The sequence below is a fragment of the Lissotriton vulgaris genome, unplaced genomic scaffold (genome assembly GCF_964263255.1).
Source record: "Lissotriton vulgaris unplaced genomic scaffold, aLisVul1.2 SCAFFOLD_9152, whole genome shotgun sequence".
Classification (NCBI taxonomy): domain Eukaryota; kingdom Metazoa; phylum Chordata; class Amphibia; order Caudata; family Salamandridae; genus Lissotriton; species Lissotriton vulgaris.
The window spans coordinates 12,288-22,464 of NW_028244426.1; the positions used below are offsets into that span (position 1 = coordinate 12,288).

Below are 10,177 nucleotides of genomic sequence, written 5' to 3' on the forward strand. Positions count from 1 at the left end.
CGAAGAAAGCTAAGAGGCCCAAAACCAGTGCTCCTAGAGCCTACGGCCATACCACCCTGAAAGCACCTGATCTCGTCCGATCTCAGAAGTTAAGCAGGGTCGGGCCTGGTTAGTACCTGGATGGGAGACCGCCTGGGAATACCAGGTGCTGTAGGCTTTTTTTTTTCAGAGTGGTTTGCTTGCTTGTACTGAAGCTGAGCGAAGAAAGCTAAGAGGCCCAAAACCAGTGCTCCTAGAGCCTACGGCCATACCACCCTGAAAGCACCTGATCTCGTCCGATCTCAGAAGTCAAGCAGGGTCGGGCCTGGTTAGTACCTGGATGGGAGACCGCCTGGGAATACCAGGTGCTGTAGGCTTTTTTTTTTCAGAGTGGTTTGCTTGCTTGTACTGAAGCTGAGCGAAGAAAGCTAAGAGGCCCAAAACCAGTGCTCCTAGAGCCTACGGCCATACCACCCTGAAAGCACCTGATCTCGTCCGATCTCAGAAGTTAAGCAGGGTCGGGCCTGGTTAGTACCTGGATGGGAGACCGCCTGGGAATACCAGGTGCTGTAGGCTTTTTTTTTTCAGAGTGGTTTGCTTGCTTGTACTGAAGCTGAGCGAAGAAAGCTAAGAGGCCCAAAACCAGTGCTCCTAGAGCCTACGGCCATACCACCCTGAAAGCACCTGATCTCGTCCGATCTCAGAAGTTAAGCAGGGTCGGGCCTGGTTAGTACCTGGATGGGAGACCGCCTGGGAATACCAGGTGCTGTAGGCTTTTTTTTTTCAGAGTGGTTTGCTTGCTTGTACTGAAGCTGAGCGAAGAAAGCTAAGAGGCCCAAAACCAGTGCTCCTAGAGCCTACGGCCATACCACCCTGAAAGCACCTGATCTCGTCCGATCTCAGAAGTTAAGCAGGGTCGGGCCTGGTTAGTACCTGGATGGGAGACCGCCTGGGAATACCAGGTGCTGTAGGCTTTTTTTTTTCAGAGTGGTTTGCTTGCTTGTACTGAAGCTGAGCGAAGAAAGCTAAGAGGCCCAAAACCAGTGCTCCTAGAGCCTACGGCCATACCACCCTGAAAGCACCTGATCTCGTCCGATCTCAGAAGTTAAGCAGGGTCGGGCCTGGTTAGTACCTGGATGGGAGACCGCCTGGGAATACCAGGTGCTGTAGGCTTTTTTTTTTCAGAGTGGTTTGCTTGCTTGTACTGAAGCTGAGCGAAGAAAGCTAAGAGGCCCAAAACCAGTGCTCCTAGAGCCTACGGCCATACCACCCTGAAAGCACCTGATCTCGTCCGATCTCAGAAGTTAAGCAGGGTCGGGCCTGGTTAGTACCTGGATGGGAGACCGCCTGGGAATACCAGGTGCTGTAGGCTTTTTTTTTTCAGAGTGGTTTGCTTGCTTGTACTGAAGCTGAGCGAAGAAAGCTAAGAGGCCCAAAACCAGTGCTCCTAGAGCCTACGGCCATACCACCCTGAAAGCACCTGATCTCGTCCGATCTCAGAAGTTAAGCAGGGTCGGGCCTGGTTAGTACCTGGATGGGAGACCGCCTGGGAATACCAGGTGCTGTAGGCTTTTTTTTTTCAGAGTGGTTTGCTTGCTTGTACTGAAGCTGAGCGAAGAAAGCTAAGAGGCCCAAAACCAGTGCTCCTAGAGCCTACGGCCATACCACCCTGAAAGCACCTGATCTCGTCCGATCTCAGAAGTTAAGCAGGGTCGGGCCTGGTTAGTACCTGGATGGGAGACCGCCTGGGAATACCAGGTGCTGTAGGCTTTTTTTTTTCAGAGTGGTTTGCTTGCTTGTACTGAAGCTGAGCGAAGAAAGCTAAGAGGCCCAAAACCAGTGCTCCTAGAGCCTACGGCCATACCACCCTGAAAGCACCTGATCTCGTCCGATCTCAGAAGTTAAGCAGGGTCGGGCCTGGTTAGTACCTGGATGGGAGACCGCCTGGGAATACCAGGTGCTGTAGGCTTTTTTTTTTCAGAGTGGTTTGCTTGCTTGTACTGAAGCTGAGCGAAGAAAGCTAAGAGGCCCAAAACCAGTGCTCCTAGAGCCTACGGCCATACCACCCTGAAAGCACCTGATCTCGTCCGATCTCAGAAGTTAAGCAGGGTCGGGCCTGGTTAGTACCTGGATGGGAGACCGCCTGGGAATACCAGGTGCTGTAGGCTTTTTTTTTTCAGAGTGGTTTGCTTGCTTGTACTGAAGCTGAGCGAAGAAAGCTAAGAGGCCCAAAACCAGTGCTCCTAGAGCCTACGGCCATACCACCCTGAAAGCACCTGATCTCGTCCGATCTCAGAAGTTAAGCAGGGTCGGGCCTGGTTAGTACCTGGATGGGAGACCGCCTGGGAATACCAGGTGCTGTAGGCTTTTTTTTTTCAGAGTGGTTTGCTTGCTTGTACTGAAGCTGAGCGAAGAAAGCTAAGAGGCCCAAAACCAGTGCTCCTAGAGCCTACGGCCATACCACCCTGAAAGCACCTGATCTCGTCCGATCTCAGAAGTTAAGCAGGGTCGGGCCTGGTTAGTACCTGGATGGGAGACCGCCTGGGAATACCAGGTGCTGTAGGCTTTTTTTTTTCAGAGTGGTTTGCTTGCTTGTACTGAAGCTGAGCGAAGAAAGCTAAGAGGCCCAAAACCAGTGCTCCTAGAGCCTACGGCCATACCACCCTGAAAGCACCTGATCTCGTCCGATCTCAGAAGTTAAGCAGGGTCGGGCCTGGTTAGTACCTGGATGGGAGACCGCCTGGGAATACCAGGTGCTGTAGGCTTTTTTTTTTCAGAGTGGTTTGCTTGCTTGTACTGAAGCTGAGCGAAGAAAGCTAAGAGGCCCAAAACCAGTGCTCCTAGAGCCTACGGCCATACCACCCTGAAAGCACCTGATCTCGTCCGATCTCAGAAGTTAAGCAGGGTCGGGCCTGGTTAGTACCTGGATGGGAGACCGCCTGGGAATACCAGGTGCTGTAGGCTTTTTTTTTTCAGAGTGGTTTGCTTGCTTGTACTGAAGCTGAGCGAAGAAAGCTAAGAGGCCCAAAACCAGTGCTCCTAGAGCCTACGGCCATACCACCCTGAAAGCACCTGATCTCGTCCGATCTCAGAAGTTAAGCAGGGTCGGGCCTGGTTAGTACCTGGATGGGAGACCGCCTGGGAATACCAGGTGCTGTAGGCTTTTTTTTTTCAGAGTGGTTTGCTTGCTTGTACTGAAGCTGAGCGAAGAAAGCTAAGAGGCCCAAAACCAGTGCTCCTAGAGCCTACGGCCATACCACCCTGAAAGCACCTGATCTCGTCCGATCTCAGAAGTTAAGCAGGGTCGGGCCTGGTTAGTACCTGGATGGGAGACCGCCTGGGAATACCAGGTGCTGTAGGCTTTTTTTTTTCAGAGTGGTTTGCTTGCTTGTACTGAAGCTGAGCGAAGAAAGCTAAGAGGCCCAAAACCAGTGCTCCTAGAGCCTACGGCCATACCACCCTGAAAGCACCTGATCTCGTCCGATCTCAGAAGTTAAGCAGGGTCGGGCCTGGTTAGTACCTGGATGGGAGACCGCCTGGGAATACCAGGTGCTGTAGGCTTTTTTTTTTCAGAGTGGTTTGCTTGCTTGTACTGAAGCTGAGCGAAGAAAGCTAAGAGGCCCAAAACCAGTGCTCCTAGAGCCTACGGCCATACCACCCTGAAAGCACCTGATCTCGTCCGATCTCAGAAGTTAAGCAGGGTCGGGCCTGGTTAGTACCTGGATGGGAGACCGCCTGGGAATACCAGGTGCTGTAGGCTTTTTTTTTTCAGAGTGGTTTGCTTGCTTGTACTGAAGCTGAGCGAAGAAAGCTAAGAGGCCCAAAACCAGTGCTCCTAGAGCCTACGGCCATACCACCCTGAAAGCACCTGATCTCGTCCGATCTCAGAAGTTAAGCAGGGTCGGGCCTGGTTAGTACCTGGATGGGAGACCGCCTGGGAATACCAGGTGCTGTAGGCTTTTTTTTTTCAGAGTGGTTTGCTTGCTTGTACTGAAGCTGAGCGAAGAAAGCTAAGAGGCCCAAAACCAGTGCTCCTAGAGCCTACGGCCATACCACCCTGAAAGCACCTGATCTCGTCCGATCTCAGAAGTTAAGCAGGGTCGGGCCTGGTTAGTACCTGGATGGGAGACCGCCTGGGAATACCAGGTGCTGTAGGCTTTTTTTTTTCAGAGTGGTTTGCTTGCTTGTACTGAAGCTGAGCGAAGAAAGCTAAGAGGCCCAAAACCAGTGCTCCTAGAGCCTACGGCCATACCACCCTGAAAGCACCTGATCTCGTCCGATCTCAGAAGTTAAGCAGGGTCGGGCCTGGTTAGTACCTGGATGGGAGACCGCCTGGGAATACCAGGTGCTGTAGGCTTTTTTTTTTCAGAGTGGTTTGCTTGCTTGTACTGAAGCTGAGCGAAGAAAGCTAAGAGGCCCAAAACCAGTGCTCCTAGAGCCTACGGCCATACCACCCTGAAAGCACCTGATCTCGTCCGATCTCAGAAGTTAAGCAGGGTCGGGCCTGGTTAGTACCTGGATGGGAGACCGCCTGGGAATACCAGGTGCTGTAGGCTTTTTTTTTTCAGAGTGGTTTGCTTGCTTGTACTGAAGCTGAGCGAAGAAAGCTAAGAGGCCCAAAACCAGTGCTCCTAGAGCCTACGGCCATACCACCCTGAAAGCACCTGATCTCGTCCGATCTCAGAAGTTAAGCAGGGTCGGGCCTGGTTAGTACCTGGATGGGAGACCGCCTGGGAATACCAGGTGCTGTAGGCTTTTTTTTTTCAGAGTGGTTTGCTTGCTTGTACTGAAGCTGAGCGAAGAAAGCTAAGAGGCCCAAAACCAGTGCTCCTAGAGCCTACGGCCATACCACCCTGAAAGCACCTGATCTCGTCCGATCTCAGAAGTTAAGCAGGGTCGGGCCTGGTTAGTACCTGGATGGGAGACCGCCTGGGAATACCAGGTGCTGTAGGCTTTTTTTTTTCAGAGTGGTTTGCTTGCTTGTACTGAAGCTGAGCGAAGAAAGCTAAGAGGCCCAAAACCAGTGCTCCTAGAGCCTACGGCCATACCACCCTGAAAGCACCTGATCTCGTCCGATCTCAGAAGTTAAGCAGGGTCGGGCCTGGTTAGTACCTGGATGGGAGACCGCCTGGGAATACCAGGTGCTGTAGGCTTTTTTTTTTCAGAGTGGTTTGCTTGCTTGTACTGAAGCTGAGCGAAGAAAGCTAAGAGGCCCAAAACCAGTGCTCCTAGAGCCTACGGCCATACCACCCTGAAAGCACCTGATCTCGTCCGATCTCAGAAGTTAAGCAGGGTCGGGCCTGGTTAGTACCTGGATGGGAGACCGCCTGGGAATACCAGGTGCTGTAGGCTTTTTTTTTTCAGAGTGGTTTGCTTGCTTGTACTGAAGCTGAGCGAAGAAAGCTAAGAGGCCCAAAACCAGTGCTCCTAGAGCCTACGGCCATACCACCCTGAAAGCACCTGATCTCGTCCGATCTCAGAAGTTAAGCAGGGTCGGGCCTGGTTAGTACCTGGATGGGAGACCGCCTGGGAATACCAGGTGCTGTAGGCTTTTTTTTTTCAGAGTGGTTTGCTTGCTTGTACTGAAGCTGAGCGAAGAAAGCTAAGAGGCCCAAAACCAGTGCTCCTAGAGCCTACGGCCATACCACCCTGAAAGCACCTGATCTCGTCCGATCTCAGAAGTTAAGCAGGGTCGGGCCTGGTTAGTACCTGGATGGGAGACCGCCTGGGAATACCAGGTGCTGTAGGCTTTTTTTTTTCAGAGTGGTTTGCTTGCTTGTACTGAAGCTGAGCGAAGAAAGCTAAGAGGCCCAAAACCAGTGCTCCTAGAGCCTACGGCCATACCACCCTGAAAGCACCTGATCTCGTCCGATCTCAGAAGTTAAGCAGGGTCGGGCCTGGTTAGTACCTGGATGGGAGACCGCCTGGGAATACCAGGTGCTGTAGGCTTTTTTTTTTCAGAGTGGTTTGCTTGCTTGTACTGAAGCTGAGCGAAGAAAGCTAAGAGGCCCAAAACCAGTGCTCCTAGAGCCTACGGCCATACCACCCTGAAAGCACCTGATCTCGTCCGATCTCAGAAGTTAAGCAGGGTCGGGCCTGGTTAGTACCTGGATGGGAGACCGCCTGGGAATACCAGGTGCTGTAGGCTTTTTTTTTTCAGAGTGGTTTGCTTGCTTGTACTGAAGCTGAGCGAAGAAAGCTAAGAGGCCCAAAACCAGTGCTCCTAGAGCCTACGGCCATACCACCCTGAAAGCACCTGATCTCGTCCGATCTCAGAAGTTAAGCAGGGTCGGGCCTGGTTAGTACCTGGATGGGAGACCGCCTGGGAATACCAGGTGCTGTAGGCTTTTTTTTTTCAGAGTGGTTTGCTTGCTTGTACTGAAGCTGAGCGAAGAAAGCTAAGAGGCCCAAAACCAGTGCTCCTAGAGCCTACGGCCATACCACCCTGAAAGCACCTGATCTCGTCCGATCTCAGAAGTTAAGCAGGGTCGGGCCTGGTTAGTACCTGGATGGGAGACCGCCTGGGAATACCAGGTGCTGTAGGCTTTTTTTTTTCAGAGTGGTTTGCTTGCTTGTACTGAAGCTGAGCGAAGAAAGCTAAGAGGCCCAAAACCAGTGCTCCTAGAGCCTACGGCCATACCACCCTGAAAGCACCTGATCTCGTCCGATCTCAGAAGTTAAGCAGGGTCGGGCCTGGTTAGTACCTGGATGGGAGACCGCCTGGGAATACCAGGTGCTGTAGGCTTTTTTTTTTCAGAGTGGTTTGCTTGCTTGTACTGAAGCTGAGCGAAGAAAGCTAAGAGGCCCAAAACCAGTGCTCCTAGAGCCTACGGCCATACCACCCTGAAAGCACCTGATCTCGTCCGATCTCAGAAGTTAAGCAGGGTCGGGCCTGGTTAGTACCTGGATGGGAGACCGCCTGGGAATACCAGGTGCTGTAGGCTTTTTTTTTTCAGAGTGGTTTGCTTGCTTGTACTGAAGCTGAGCGAAGAAAGCTAAGAGGCCCAAAACCAGTGCTCCTAGAGCCTACGGCCATACCACCCTGAAAGCACCTGATCTCGTCCGATCTCAGAAGTTAAGCAGGGTCGGGCCTGGTTAGTACCTGGATGGGAGACCGCCTGGGAATACCAGGTGCTGTAGGCTTTTTTTTTTCAGAGTGGTTTGCTTGCTTGTACTGAAGCTGAGCGAAGAAAGCTAAGAGGCCCAAAACCAGTGCTCCTAGAGCCTACGGCCATACCACCCTGAAAGCACCTGATCTCGTCCGATCTCAGAAGTTAAGCAGGGTCGGGCCTGGTTAGTACCTGGATGGGAGACCGCCTGGGAATACCAGGTGCTGTAGGCTTTTTTTTTTCAGAGTGGTTTGCTTGCTTGTACTGAAGCTGAGCGAAGAAAGCTAAGAGGCCCAAAACCAGTGCTCCTAGAGCCTACGGCCATACCACCCTGAAAGCACCTGATCTCGTCCGATCTCAGAAGTTAAGCAGGGTCGGGCCTGGTTAGTACCTGGATGGGAGACCGCCTGGGAATACCAGGTGCTGTAGGCTTTTTTTTTTCAGAGTGGTTTGCTTGCTTGTACTGAAGCTGAGCGAAGAAAGCTAAGAGGCCCAAAACCAGTGCTCCTAGAGCCTACGGCCATACCACCCTGAAAGCACCTGATCTCGTCCGATCTCAGAAGTTAAGCAGGGTCGGGCCTGGTTAGTACCTGGATGGGAGACCGCCTGGGAATACCAGGTGCTGTAGGCTTTTTTTTTTCAGAGTGGTTTGCTTGCTTGTACTGAAGCTGAGCGAAGAAAGCTAAGAGGCCCAAAACCAGTGCTCCTAGAGCCTACGGCCATACCACCCTGAAAGCACCTGATCTCGTCCGATCTCAGAAGTTAAGCAGGGTCGGGCCTGGTTAGTACCTGGATGGGAGACCGCCTGGGAATACCAGGTGCTGTAGGCTTTTTTTTTTCAGAGTGGTTTGCTTGCTTGTACTGAAGCTGAGCGAAGAAAGCTAAGAGGCCCAAAACCAGTGCTCCTAGAGCCTACGGCCATACCACCCTGAAAGCACCTGATCTCGTCCGATCTCAGAAGTTAAGCAGGGTCGGGCCTGGTTAGTACCTGGATGGGAGACCGCCTGGGAATACCAGGTGCTGTAGGCTTTTTTTTTTCAGAGTGGTTTGCTTGCTTGTACTGAAGCTGAGCGAAGAAAGCTAAGAGGCCCAAAACCAGTGCTCCTAGAGCCTACGGCCATACCACCCTGAAAGCACCTGATCTCGTCCGATCTCAGAAGTTAAGCAGGGTCGGGCCTGGTTAGTACCTGGATGGGAGACCGCCTGGGAATACCAGGTGCTGTAGGCTTTTTTTTTTCAGAGTGGTTTGCTTGCTTGTACTGAAGCTGAGCGAAGAAAGCTAAGAGGCCCAAAACCAGTGCTCCTAGAGCCTACGGCCATACCACCCTGAAAGCACCTGATCTCGTCCGATCTCAGAAGTTAAGCAGGGTCGGGCCTGGTTAGTACCTGGATGGGAGACCGCCTGGGAATACCAGGTGCTGTAGGCTTTTTTTTTTCAGAGTGGTTTGCTTGCTTGTACTGAAGCTGAGCGAAGAAAGCTAAGAGGCCCAAAACCAGTGCTCCTAGAGCCTACGGCCATACCACCCTGAAAGCACCTGATCTCGTCCGATCTCAGAAGTTAAGCAGGGTCGGGCCTGGTTAGTACCTGGATGGGAGACCGCCTGGGAATACCAGGTGCTGTAGGCTTTTTTTTTTCAGAGTGGTTTGCTTGCTTGTACTGAAGCTGAGCGAAGAAAGCTAAGAGGCCCAAAACCAGTGCTCCTAGAGCCTACGGCCATACCACCCTGAAAGCACCTGATCTCGTCCGATCTCAGAAGTTAAGCAGGGTCGGGCCTGGTTAGTACCTGGATGGGAGACCGCCTGGGAATACCAGGTGCTGTAGGCTTTTTTTTTTCAGAGTGGTTTGCTTGCTTGTACTGAAGCTGAGCGAAGAAAGCTAAGAGGCCCAAAACCAGTGCTCCTAGAGCCTACGGCCATACCACCCTGAAAGCACCTGATCTCGTCCGATCTCAGAAGTTAAGCAGGGTCGGGCCTGGTTAGTACCTGGATGGGAGACCGCCTGGGAATACCAGGTGCTGTAGGCTTTTTTTTTTCAGAGTGGTTTGCTTGCTTGTACTGAAGCTGAGCGAAGAAAGCTAAGAGGCCCAAAACCAGTGCTCCTAGAGCCTACGGCCATACCACCCTGAAAGCACCTGATCTCGTCCGATCTCAGAAGTTAAGCAGGGTCGGGCCTGGTTAGTACCTGGATGGGAGACCGCCTGGGAATACCAGGTGCTGTAGGCTTTTTTTTTTCAGAGTGGTTTGCTTGCTTGTACTGAAGCTGAGCGAAGAAAGCTAAGAGGCCCAAAACCAGTGCTCCTAGAGCCTACGGCCATACCACCCTGAAAGCACCTGATCTCGTCCGATCTCAGAAGTTAAGCAGGGTCGGGCCTGGTTAGTACCTGGATGGGAGACCGCCTGGGAATACCAGGTGCTGTAGGCTTTTTTTTTTCAGAGTGGTTTGCTTGCTTGTACTGAAGCTGAGCGAAGAAAGCTAAGAGGCCCAAAACCAGTGCTCCTAGAGCCTACGGCCATACCACCCTGAAAGCACCTGATCTCGTCCGATCTCAGAAGTTAAGCAGGGTCGGGCCTGGTTAGTACCTGGATGGGAGACCGCCTGGGAATACCAGGTGCTGTAGGCTTTTTTTTTTCAGAGTGGTTTGCTTGCTTGTACTGAAGCTGAGCGAAGAAAGCTAAGAGGCCCAAAACCAGTGCTCCTAGAGCCTACGGCCATACCACCCTGAAAGCACCTGATCTCGTCCGATCTCAGAAGTTAAGCAGGGTCGGGCCTGGTTAGTACCTGGATGGGAGACCGCCTGGGAATACCAGGTGCTGTAGGCTTTTTTTTTTCAGAGTGGTTTGCTTGCTTGTACTGAAGCTGAGCGAAGAAAGCTAAGAGGCCCAAAACCAGTGCTCCTAGAGCCTACGGCCATACCACCCTGAAAGCACCTGATCTCGTCCGATCTCAGAAGTTAAGCAGGGTCGGGCCTGGTTAGTACCTGGATGGGAGACCGCCTGGGAATACCAGGTGCTGTAGGCTTTTTTTTTTCAGAGTGGTTTGCTTGCTTGTACTGAAGCTGAGCGAAGAAAGCTAAGAGGCCCAAAACCAG

General features: G+C 52.3%; 51 non-coding genes across 51 annotated transcripts; all 51 read left to right on the top strand.

The window, feature by feature from the left end:
- The first annotated feature begins 38 nt into the window (after positions 1-38).
- Positions 39-157, top strand: LOC147667307 (5S ribosomal RNA). Its single transcript, XR_015304183.1, has one exon. It is a non-coding gene; the product is annotated as a 5S ribosomal RNA (ribosomal RNA).
- Positions 158-237: 80 nt separating this feature from the next.
- Positions 238-356, top strand: LOC147667308 (5S ribosomal RNA). The gene has a single exon (XR_015304388.1). It is a non-coding gene; the product is annotated as a 5S ribosomal RNA (ribosomal RNA).
- Positions 357-436: 80 nt separating this feature from the next.
- On the top strand, positions 437-555 carry LOC147667309 (5S ribosomal RNA). Its single transcript, XR_015304184.1, has one exon. It is a non-coding gene; the product is annotated as a 5S ribosomal RNA (ribosomal RNA).
- An 80-nt stretch (positions 556-635) lies between these two features.
- LOC147667310 (5S ribosomal RNA) lies at positions 636-754 on the top strand. The gene has a single exon (XR_015304185.1). It is a non-coding gene; the product is annotated as a 5S ribosomal RNA (ribosomal RNA).
- An 80-nt stretch (positions 755-834) lies between these two features.
- Positions 835-953, top strand: LOC147667311 (5S ribosomal RNA). The gene has a single exon (XR_015304187.1). It is a non-coding gene; the product is annotated as a 5S ribosomal RNA (ribosomal RNA).
- An 80-nt stretch (positions 954-1,033) lies between these two features.
- LOC147667312 (5S ribosomal RNA) lies at positions 1,034-1,152 on the top strand. Its single transcript, XR_015304188.1, has one exon. It is a non-coding gene; the product is annotated as a 5S ribosomal RNA (ribosomal RNA).
- Positions 1,153-1,232: 80 nt separating this feature from the next.
- LOC147667313 (5S ribosomal RNA) lies at positions 1,233-1,351 on the top strand. Its single transcript, XR_015304189.1, has one exon. It is a non-coding gene; the product is annotated as a 5S ribosomal RNA (ribosomal RNA).
- Positions 1,352-1,431: 80 nt separating this feature from the next.
- Positions 1,432-1,550, top strand: LOC147667314 (5S ribosomal RNA). Its single transcript, XR_015304190.1, has one exon. It is a non-coding gene; the product is annotated as a 5S ribosomal RNA (ribosomal RNA).
- Positions 1,551-1,630: 80 nt separating this feature from the next.
- On the top strand, positions 1,631-1,749 carry LOC147667315 (5S ribosomal RNA). Its single transcript, XR_015304191.1, has one exon. It is a non-coding gene; the product is annotated as a 5S ribosomal RNA (ribosomal RNA).
- An 80-nt stretch (positions 1,750-1,829) lies between these two features.
- Positions 1,830-1,948, top strand: LOC147667316 (5S ribosomal RNA). Its single transcript, XR_015304192.1, has one exon. It is a non-coding gene; the product is annotated as a 5S ribosomal RNA (ribosomal RNA).
- Positions 1,949-2,028: 80 nt separating this feature from the next.
- On the top strand, positions 2,029-2,147 carry LOC147667317 (5S ribosomal RNA). Its single transcript, XR_015304193.1, has one exon. It is a non-coding gene; the product is annotated as a 5S ribosomal RNA (ribosomal RNA).
- Positions 2,148-2,227: 80 nt separating this feature from the next.
- LOC147667318 (5S ribosomal RNA) lies at positions 2,228-2,346 on the top strand. The gene has a single exon (XR_015304194.1). It is a non-coding gene; the product is annotated as a 5S ribosomal RNA (ribosomal RNA).
- Positions 2,347-2,426: 80 nt separating this feature from the next.
- Positions 2,427-2,545, top strand: LOC147667319 (5S ribosomal RNA). The gene has a single exon (XR_015304195.1). It is a non-coding gene; the product is annotated as a 5S ribosomal RNA (ribosomal RNA).
- An 80-nt stretch (positions 2,546-2,625) lies between these two features.
- On the top strand, positions 2,626-2,744 carry LOC147667320 (5S ribosomal RNA). Its single transcript, XR_015304196.1, has one exon. It is a non-coding gene; the product is annotated as a 5S ribosomal RNA (ribosomal RNA).
- An 80-nt stretch (positions 2,745-2,824) lies between these two features.
- Positions 2,825-2,943, top strand: LOC147667321 (5S ribosomal RNA). Its single transcript, XR_015304198.1, has one exon. It is a non-coding gene; the product is annotated as a 5S ribosomal RNA (ribosomal RNA).
- Positions 2,944-3,023: 80 nt separating this feature from the next.
- LOC147667322 (5S ribosomal RNA) lies at positions 3,024-3,142 on the top strand. Its single transcript, XR_015304199.1, has one exon. It is a non-coding gene; the product is annotated as a 5S ribosomal RNA (ribosomal RNA).
- An 80-nt stretch (positions 3,143-3,222) lies between these two features.
- On the top strand, positions 3,223-3,341 carry LOC147667323 (5S ribosomal RNA). The gene has a single exon (XR_015304200.1). It is a non-coding gene; the product is annotated as a 5S ribosomal RNA (ribosomal RNA).
- An 80-nt stretch (positions 3,342-3,421) lies between these two features.
- Positions 3,422-3,540, top strand: LOC147667324 (5S ribosomal RNA). The gene has a single exon (XR_015304201.1). It is a non-coding gene; the product is annotated as a 5S ribosomal RNA (ribosomal RNA).
- An 80-nt stretch (positions 3,541-3,620) lies between these two features.
- On the top strand, positions 3,621-3,739 carry LOC147667325 (5S ribosomal RNA). Its single transcript, XR_015304202.1, has one exon. It is a non-coding gene; the product is annotated as a 5S ribosomal RNA (ribosomal RNA).
- An 80-nt stretch (positions 3,740-3,819) lies between these two features.
- On the top strand, positions 3,820-3,938 carry LOC147667326 (5S ribosomal RNA). Its single transcript, XR_015304203.1, has one exon. It is a non-coding gene; the product is annotated as a 5S ribosomal RNA (ribosomal RNA).
- An 80-nt stretch (positions 3,939-4,018) lies between these two features.
- On the top strand, positions 4,019-4,137 carry LOC147667327 (5S ribosomal RNA). Its single transcript, XR_015304204.1, has one exon. It is a non-coding gene; the product is annotated as a 5S ribosomal RNA (ribosomal RNA).
- Positions 4,138-4,217: 80 nt separating this feature from the next.
- LOC147667328 (5S ribosomal RNA) lies at positions 4,218-4,336 on the top strand. The gene has a single exon (XR_015304205.1). It is a non-coding gene; the product is annotated as a 5S ribosomal RNA (ribosomal RNA).
- An 80-nt stretch (positions 4,337-4,416) lies between these two features.
- Positions 4,417-4,535, top strand: LOC147667329 (5S ribosomal RNA). The gene has a single exon (XR_015304206.1). It is a non-coding gene; the product is annotated as a 5S ribosomal RNA (ribosomal RNA).
- Positions 4,536-4,615: 80 nt separating this feature from the next.
- LOC147667330 (5S ribosomal RNA) lies at positions 4,616-4,734 on the top strand. The gene has a single exon (XR_015304207.1). It is a non-coding gene; the product is annotated as a 5S ribosomal RNA (ribosomal RNA).
- Positions 4,735-4,814: 80 nt separating this feature from the next.
- LOC147667331 (5S ribosomal RNA) lies at positions 4,815-4,933 on the top strand. The gene has a single exon (XR_015304209.1). It is a non-coding gene; the product is annotated as a 5S ribosomal RNA (ribosomal RNA).
- An 80-nt stretch (positions 4,934-5,013) lies between these two features.
- LOC147667332 (5S ribosomal RNA) lies at positions 5,014-5,132 on the top strand. The gene has a single exon (XR_015304210.1). It is a non-coding gene; the product is annotated as a 5S ribosomal RNA (ribosomal RNA).
- Positions 5,133-5,212: 80 nt separating this feature from the next.
- On the top strand, positions 5,213-5,331 carry LOC147667333 (5S ribosomal RNA). Its single transcript, XR_015304211.1, has one exon. It is a non-coding gene; the product is annotated as a 5S ribosomal RNA (ribosomal RNA).
- Positions 5,332-5,411: 80 nt separating this feature from the next.
- Positions 5,412-5,530, top strand: LOC147667334 (5S ribosomal RNA). Its single transcript, XR_015304212.1, has one exon. It is a non-coding gene; the product is annotated as a 5S ribosomal RNA (ribosomal RNA).
- An 80-nt stretch (positions 5,531-5,610) lies between these two features.
- LOC147667335 (5S ribosomal RNA) lies at positions 5,611-5,729 on the top strand. Its single transcript, XR_015304213.1, has one exon. It is a non-coding gene; the product is annotated as a 5S ribosomal RNA (ribosomal RNA).
- An 80-nt stretch (positions 5,730-5,809) lies between these two features.
- LOC147667336 (5S ribosomal RNA) lies at positions 5,810-5,928 on the top strand. The gene has a single exon (XR_015304214.1). It is a non-coding gene; the product is annotated as a 5S ribosomal RNA (ribosomal RNA).
- An 80-nt stretch (positions 5,929-6,008) lies between these two features.
- Positions 6,009-6,127, top strand: LOC147667337 (5S ribosomal RNA). The gene has a single exon (XR_015304215.1). It is a non-coding gene; the product is annotated as a 5S ribosomal RNA (ribosomal RNA).
- An 80-nt stretch (positions 6,128-6,207) lies between these two features.
- Positions 6,208-6,326, top strand: LOC147667338 (5S ribosomal RNA). Its single transcript, XR_015304216.1, has one exon. It is a non-coding gene; the product is annotated as a 5S ribosomal RNA (ribosomal RNA).
- Positions 6,327-6,406: 80 nt separating this feature from the next.
- LOC147667339 (5S ribosomal RNA) lies at positions 6,407-6,525 on the top strand. Its single transcript, XR_015304217.1, has one exon. It is a non-coding gene; the product is annotated as a 5S ribosomal RNA (ribosomal RNA).
- Positions 6,526-6,605: 80 nt separating this feature from the next.
- Positions 6,606-6,724, top strand: LOC147667340 (5S ribosomal RNA). The gene has a single exon (XR_015304218.1). It is a non-coding gene; the product is annotated as a 5S ribosomal RNA (ribosomal RNA).
- Positions 6,725-6,804: 80 nt separating this feature from the next.
- LOC147667341 (5S ribosomal RNA) lies at positions 6,805-6,923 on the top strand. The gene has a single exon (XR_015304220.1). It is a non-coding gene; the product is annotated as a 5S ribosomal RNA (ribosomal RNA).
- An 80-nt stretch (positions 6,924-7,003) lies between these two features.
- On the top strand, positions 7,004-7,122 carry LOC147667342 (5S ribosomal RNA). The gene has a single exon (XR_015304221.1). It is a non-coding gene; the product is annotated as a 5S ribosomal RNA (ribosomal RNA).
- An 80-nt stretch (positions 7,123-7,202) lies between these two features.
- On the top strand, positions 7,203-7,321 carry LOC147667343 (5S ribosomal RNA). Its single transcript, XR_015304222.1, has one exon. It is a non-coding gene; the product is annotated as a 5S ribosomal RNA (ribosomal RNA).
- An 80-nt stretch (positions 7,322-7,401) lies between these two features.
- Positions 7,402-7,520, top strand: LOC147667344 (5S ribosomal RNA). The gene has a single exon (XR_015304223.1). It is a non-coding gene; the product is annotated as a 5S ribosomal RNA (ribosomal RNA).
- An 80-nt stretch (positions 7,521-7,600) lies between these two features.
- Positions 7,601-7,719, top strand: LOC147667345 (5S ribosomal RNA). The gene has a single exon (XR_015304224.1). It is a non-coding gene; the product is annotated as a 5S ribosomal RNA (ribosomal RNA).
- An 80-nt stretch (positions 7,720-7,799) lies between these two features.
- Positions 7,800-7,918, top strand: LOC147667346 (5S ribosomal RNA). Its single transcript, XR_015304225.1, has one exon. It is a non-coding gene; the product is annotated as a 5S ribosomal RNA (ribosomal RNA).
- Positions 7,919-7,998: 80 nt separating this feature from the next.
- LOC147667347 (5S ribosomal RNA) lies at positions 7,999-8,117 on the top strand. Its single transcript, XR_015304226.1, has one exon. It is a non-coding gene; the product is annotated as a 5S ribosomal RNA (ribosomal RNA).
- Positions 8,118-8,197: 80 nt separating this feature from the next.
- LOC147667348 (5S ribosomal RNA) lies at positions 8,198-8,316 on the top strand. Its single transcript, XR_015304227.1, has one exon. It is a non-coding gene; the product is annotated as a 5S ribosomal RNA (ribosomal RNA).
- An 80-nt stretch (positions 8,317-8,396) lies between these two features.
- On the top strand, positions 8,397-8,515 carry LOC147667349 (5S ribosomal RNA). Its single transcript, XR_015304228.1, has one exon. It is a non-coding gene; the product is annotated as a 5S ribosomal RNA (ribosomal RNA).
- Positions 8,516-8,595: 80 nt separating this feature from the next.
- Positions 8,596-8,714, top strand: LOC147667350 (5S ribosomal RNA). Its single transcript, XR_015304229.1, has one exon. It is a non-coding gene; the product is annotated as a 5S ribosomal RNA (ribosomal RNA).
- An 80-nt stretch (positions 8,715-8,794) lies between these two features.
- On the top strand, positions 8,795-8,913 carry LOC147667351 (5S ribosomal RNA). The gene has a single exon (XR_015304231.1). It is a non-coding gene; the product is annotated as a 5S ribosomal RNA (ribosomal RNA).
- Positions 8,914-8,993: 80 nt separating this feature from the next.
- Positions 8,994-9,112, top strand: LOC147667352 (5S ribosomal RNA). Its single transcript, XR_015304232.1, has one exon. It is a non-coding gene; the product is annotated as a 5S ribosomal RNA (ribosomal RNA).
- Positions 9,113-9,192: 80 nt separating this feature from the next.
- On the top strand, positions 9,193-9,311 carry LOC147667353 (5S ribosomal RNA). Its single transcript, XR_015304233.1, has one exon. It is a non-coding gene; the product is annotated as a 5S ribosomal RNA (ribosomal RNA).
- An 80-nt stretch (positions 9,312-9,391) lies between these two features.
- On the top strand, positions 9,392-9,510 carry LOC147667354 (5S ribosomal RNA). The gene has a single exon (XR_015304234.1). It is a non-coding gene; the product is annotated as a 5S ribosomal RNA (ribosomal RNA).
- Positions 9,511-9,590: 80 nt separating this feature from the next.
- On the top strand, positions 9,591-9,709 carry LOC147667355 (5S ribosomal RNA). The gene has a single exon (XR_015304235.1). It is a non-coding gene; the product is annotated as a 5S ribosomal RNA (ribosomal RNA).
- Positions 9,710-9,789: 80 nt separating this feature from the next.
- On the top strand, positions 9,790-9,908 carry LOC147667356 (5S ribosomal RNA). Its single transcript, XR_015304236.1, has one exon. It is a non-coding gene; the product is annotated as a 5S ribosomal RNA (ribosomal RNA).
- Positions 9,909-9,988: 80 nt separating this feature from the next.
- Positions 9,989-10,107, top strand: LOC147667357 (5S ribosomal RNA). Its single transcript, XR_015304237.1, has one exon. It is a non-coding gene; the product is annotated as a 5S ribosomal RNA (ribosomal RNA).
- Positions 10,108-10,177: the final 70 nt, after the last annotated feature.